We start from the raw sequence: 5,982 nt of genomic DNA on the forward strand, positions 1-5,982 counted from the left end.
TGAAACCCTGCCACTTCCCCTGGAACACCCCGCTTCTCCTTGTTAAGAAACCAGGGGGAGGGGCGCCTGGGTGGCTCAGAGGGTTAAGCCTCTGCCTTCGGCTCAGGTCATGGTCTCGGGGTCCTGGGATCGAGCCCTACATTGGGCTCTCTGCTGAATGGAGAGTCTGCTTCCCCCTCTCTCTCTGCCTGCCTCTCTGCCTACTTGTGATCTCTCTCTCTGTGTCAAATAAATAATAAATAAAATCTTAAAAAAAAAAAAAAAAAGAAAGAAAAGAAAAGAAACAAGGGGGAAAGGATTACAGGCCGGTCCAGGACTTGAGGGAAGTGAATAAAAGGGTCGAGGACATCCACCCCACAGTCCCCAACCCTTATACCTTGCTAAGTCACTTGCCCTGTTCACATGTTTGGTATACCACCCTAGACCTAAAGAATGCGTTTTTTAGCATAGCCCTGGCACCCAGCAGCCAACACATTTTTGCCTTCAGATGGCATGATGACAGTACGGGAACCCCCGGACAGTTAACCAGGACTAGACTACCACAAGGCTTAAAAACCTCTCCTACTCTGTTTAATGAAGCCTTAAATCAGGACATGGACTCGTTTTCGCTGGAGCCGTGATTCAGCTACACTCCTGCAATACATAGGTGACTTGCTTCTGGCAGCCCCCACTGAGGCCAAATGCCGGCAGGCCACTGGAGACCTCCTCCAGGAGCTGGAACAATTGGGCTATCGGGCCAGTGAAAAGAAAGCCCAAATATGCAGGCACAGTCACCTACCTGGGGTATAAATTGAAGGAAGGAACCAGATGGTTAACAGAGGCCATGAAAGAGCCTATTCTTAGGTTTCCAGTCCCGACCTCCCCGGAAAGATCCGTGAGTTACTAGGGACAGCGGGCTACTGCCGGCTATGGATTCTGGGGTATGCTGAGATAGTGAAGCCCCTGTATGAGGCAATCAACGATAAGGCCCCCTGGGCCTGGGGGCCAAAACAGCAAAAGGCCTTTGACGAACCTCTTAAAGACACCAGTCCTAGCATTGCCAGACCCCCTGAAGTCCTTCACCCTCTTCACCGATGAGAGTAAGGGGATAGGGAAAGGGGCCTGGGGCCATGGAAGTGTCCGGTGACCTACTTATCCAAGAGACTGGACCCAATCGCATCAGGATGGCCCCCGTGCCTGAGGATCATCGGGGCGGTAGCCCTGATGGTAAAGGACGCAGACAAACTCACTTTCGGGCAGCTTCTGAAGGTGGTAACTCCCCATGCCATTGAGGGAGTCCTGAATTATCCCCCTGGTAGGTGGATGACCAAGGCCCGCCTGACCCATTACCAAGGACTCCTGTTAGATGCACCCCGGATCATCTTTGCCGAACCAACTGCACTGAATCCAGCCACCCTGCTGCCGACCCCGGATCTGGAAGCCCCCCTGCGTGACTGCCAGGAGATCATGACAGAAATCACCCAGGTGTGCCCCGACCTCCAGGACACCGCCCTTCCCAACAGTGAGTTGATATGGTACACTGATGAAAGCAGCTTTCGTGAAGTTACTGCCGCCTTTTTGGCGGGCAGTAGAGGTAGTGGGCGGGCGCAGCGGTAGTGGGCCAAGATGGGAATGTCATTTGGAGTGCCTCACTTCCCCCGGGGACCTCAGCCCAGAAGACCGAAGTGATTGCGCTGGCGGAAGCACTGAACTGGCCGAGGGGAAACGAGTGACTGTCTACACCGATAGCCGCTCCGCTTTCGGCACTGTCCATATGCATGGCGCCATCTACCGGGAGAGGGGCTTTGTTACAGCGGAAGGAAAGGAACTGCGCAATCTCCCGGAGCTACAGAGCCTGCTTGCGGCCGTGCAGAAGCCCCGGGCAGTTGTAGTTGTCCACGTCTCTGGACACCAGTCTGCTCGGACCTCGGAGGCTGAGGAAAACCGGCCAGCGGACGAGGCCGCCAAAAAGGCGGCAGTAACTTTACCAACTTTGGCACTCGCCCTGCCCACACCAGAGCTCCCTCGCCTGCCCCTGCGACCTGACTACACCCCAGAGGATCTGCAGTGGATCCAGAACCACTACTACCCAAAGCCTGATCAGCATGGGTGGCATCGGGACCGAGAGGAAAGACTGATAACTGCCGGCAAAACTAGGACTGTTCCTCCTTTCCAACCTGCACCAAGCCACCCATTTAGGGAAGAGAAAATTGCTGACAGTTCTCAAGTCCGCCCGCCTCCCCTGGTTGTTCCCCTGGCAAACAACCCAGATCCAGGATATCGTGGATCAGTGTGTTGGGTGCCAGGCTATGAAACCCAGTAGGAAGGGACCCCTGCGCACAGGTACGAGGGTACAGGGGAGGGCGCCGGGATGGAGCTGGGAGGTGGATTTTACTGAGGTAAAACCTGGGAGGTATGGGTATAAGTATTGCTGGTATTGGTTGACACTTTTTCAGGCTGGGTGGAAGCCTTCCCCACGAAAGGAGAGACTTCCCAGGTTGTCGCTAAGGCATTACTGGAAGAGGTCATACCCAGATATGGGGTCCCCGAGGTTTTAGGGTCCGATAACGGCCCAGCTTTCATCAGCAAAGTCCTACAAGGACGGGCCCAAGCGGTGGGGACCGATTGGAAGTTGCATTGCTAATATAATCCCCAGAGCTCAGGGCAGATAAAAAGGATGAATCGAACCCTGAAGGAGACCTTGTCTAAATTGGCCATTGAGACTGGGTGACGCTCCTACCCTATGCTATCTCCCGGGTTTGGAACTCCCCATTTGTGCACGGATTAACCCCCTTTGAAATCCTGTATGGGGCACCACCCCCCATTGTTGTCGGTACTCTCCCGGACCAAGACCCTAATGTGGCTCCAAATTATCTGGCTAGTCTGAAGGCCCTACAGGAGGTTCAGCGTGAAATCTGGCCCCTGGTGCACTCTTTGTATGAGACAGGGGACACACCGAATCCAGAACATGGCATTGTCCCAGGGAATTGGGTATGGGTAAGGAGACACAGGTCCCAAACCTTAGAAGAAAGATGAAAGGGTCCTTATGAGGTTGTTCTGGTTACCCCCACTGCCTTAAAGGTTGACAGCATTGGACTTGGGTTCACCACTCCCCTGTGCGCCGGGCCACCCCGCCAGAGCAGAGACAAGCCAGGGAGTGGATTGTGCGATAACACGCTGATAACCCCCTGAAGCTACAACTCTCCACATCTCAGGGATGCCCCACATCCCCAGTCTAGTCTGACGATGAAGTGGCTGCTGGTCCTGACCCTGCTCAACAACTGGAAAAGGAACCTCGCAGAAACCAATCCTTACCGGCCTTACAAGCAGACATGGATCCTGAGTAACGGAGAGACTGAGAAGACTCTCAACGAAACCACCCGCGTGGCCCCGCTATCCACATGGTGGCCAGACTTAACCTTCTGCTTCAGAGACATCAACCCTGATTACAAGTCCACGGCACCCAATTTAGCCCGTAGCTATGGATTCTATGCCTGCCCGGGACACTCTAAGGACCCACAATGTGGGGGGGTCCAATATTCCTTCTGTAAGAGTTGGGCCTGTGTCACCTCTAATGATGGAGATTGGAGGTGGCCAGTTTCACGACCAGACTCTATACGATTGGCCTTTGTTAATCAAGGAAAGCCTAGAGGGGCGATTGTTCCTCTCCTTCAAGGTCCTTGTTCCCCTCAAGACTCAGACAGGATCCGAGTTCAGTTCACTGACCAGGGAAAACAGGAAGGGGTTAACAATTGGATTCAAGGAAAACAGTGGGGAGTAGTGTTCTACAAATACGGGGGACATGTGGGATCCACTATTGTTGTCAGATTAAAGGTTGAGGCAGTACAGAAAAGTAGTACTCAGGTAGGTCCAAATAGGGTGTTTGCTCCTCCGGGCGGGCCAAAGGCTCCTCCCGCTCCTTCCGCTCCTACCAAGAACCCAGGTAACAAAAACCTCACAAACGGGACCACAAGATCCCAGACTAACACCTCTGTAATCTCCCTGGCACTTACTACACAGGCCACCAAGGACTCCTTGTGAAAACTAATGCATACTATGAATGAGATCCTTAATGCCACGAGCCCTAACCTCACGGCCTCGTGCTGGCTATGTTATGATGTGAAGCCTCCATTCTATGAAACAGTAGGGTTAAATGTCACCTATAATGTATCATCAAATGAGAGCCCCTCTCAGTGTTCATTGGGGGTGACTGTAAAATTCGTCTAACCCTGCAGCAAGTTAGTGGTTACGGAAGCTGCCTAGGGAAAGTGTCGCAGGTTAAATGAAGTCTTTGCACTTCCATAGATAACACCCCTAGATGGAAAGATAGCCCAAAGTGGCTAATGCCAGAAAATAATGGATGGTGGATATGTTCAAAGACTGGCCTCACCCCGTGCCTCTCAACCTCGATCTTTAATGCCTCTGAGGAATTCTGTGTCCTGGTGACTGTGATGTCCTCCATCCTCTACCACCCCAAGGAACACATGTATTCTCATTGGAATAGAGGCACAAGTGAGAGAAGTAAGAAAGAGCCCATCACTGCACTAACTATTGATACCCTGTTCAGCTCAAGAGTGAGTAGCTGGGGTCATGACTGGCATAACCTCCCTGGTTACTCAATGAGCAGGAATGACATCCCTGAGGGTGGCCATAGATGAGGATCTAGAAAGAATAGAGACCTCTAGAAGTCGTTTAGAAAAATCTCTCACCTCCCTGTCCAAGGTAATACTCCAGAATAGAAGAGGGCTTGATTTGCTGTCCTCCAACAAGGGAGACTATGTGCCACATTAGAAGAGTGCTGCTTTTATGTCGACCACTGGGGATAATAAAAGAATCTATGGCTAAGGTGAGGGGAAGGTTAGCCAAGAGAAAGAGGGAAGGGGAGGCACAGGAAAACTGGTTCGAGGCTTGGTTTAATAGGTCCCCCTGGTTCACCACCCTAGTCTCTACCTTAGTTGGCCCATTTGTTTTGCTTGTGTTTATTTTAACTTTTGGCCCTTGCATTTTGAATAGGCTTGTTAATTTTATAAAAAATCATGTTAATACCGTCCATCTCATGGTCTTGAGACAACAGTATAAGAGTTTGCCCGCTTCTGGAAACCCCTCCAACTTCCCCGTAAATGAGCAGGATTCCTCATTATACACAACTAAAGGGGGGAATGTAAGAGTGGATTAGCATTAGAACGGCCATCTTAAGGACCGGGAAGCCATTTTACTGAGCGACCCCTGGCTGAAACTGCATACGTAATTTTGAGAAAAGAGGAACTAACTAAAACCTGAAAAACAACTTAATCATAAACGACCAGGTTGTGGCGCAATTCTGTTTGGAAAAGAGCTTATCTTATTAAACCACCAGGTTGTGGCGCAAGCCAAAAATATGTAACTATGGGAAATTACTGTGAGTTAGATGTTTTGAAAATGCTATATAAACCCTTGGCTTTGAGTGCTCTGGGTTCTTGTTGAAACCCGCCACGTTTGGGCAGATACTTGGACCCCACCTAGCTGGAAATAAACTTCACTGTGTGACTTGCATTATTGTGGGTTTCCTCTTGTCTATTTGAGGGGTGGTCAACTCCAGACACTAACACTGACCACTCAGACCTTCAGGGGTCCAGGCAGGCTAAGGAATGCTGCTTGTGAGGCTCCTGCTGCATGAATGACCTTGGGAGGCTAGTTATTTGAAATATATTGTCTGAAAAAAAAAAAAGAAATATATTGTCTGGCCTCCAGGTCAGAACTGGCCCTTCTGTTCTGGACATCAAGAGATATAAATCTTGCCTCACATTCCCTCCTGCTCCAGGCTGGGCTGACCCCTGGGCATGGGACCCAGGAGGTGAGGTAGGCTCCGACAGCCCAGTCTCCTTGAAAATGTAAAAACACAATAACATGGAAGGCAGCTCACTCCAAACTGCCATGGAGGTGAACAAGTGTTTAACTTCATACCCCATTATTTGTCCTATAAATAGGGCTTTATGGGGATGGTCAGTTGGAAGTTTCACCTGA

The 5,982-nt window shown here is 50.9% G+C and overlaps 1 long non-coding RNA gene across 1 annotated transcript; it reads left to right on the forward strand.

The window, feature by feature from the left end:
• Positions 1–280: 280 nt before the first annotated feature.
• On the forward strand, positions 281–5,511 carry LOC106004819. The gene is made up of 2 exons (XR_006602031.1): positions 281–2,322; positions 3,061–5,511. It is a non-coding gene; the product is annotated as an uncharacterized LOC106004819 (long non-coding RNA).
• The last annotated feature ends 471 nt before the right edge of the window (positions 5,512–5,982 follow it).

Source organism: Mustela putorius, unplaced genomic scaffold (genome assembly GCF_011764305.1).
Source record: "Mustela putorius furo isolate JIRA1106 unplaced genomic scaffold, ASM1176430v1.1 tig00003858_pilon_pilon_pilon, whole genome shotgun sequence".
Taxonomy (NCBI): Eukaryota; Metazoa; Chordata; class Mammalia; order Carnivora; family Mustelidae; genus Mustela; species Mustela putorius.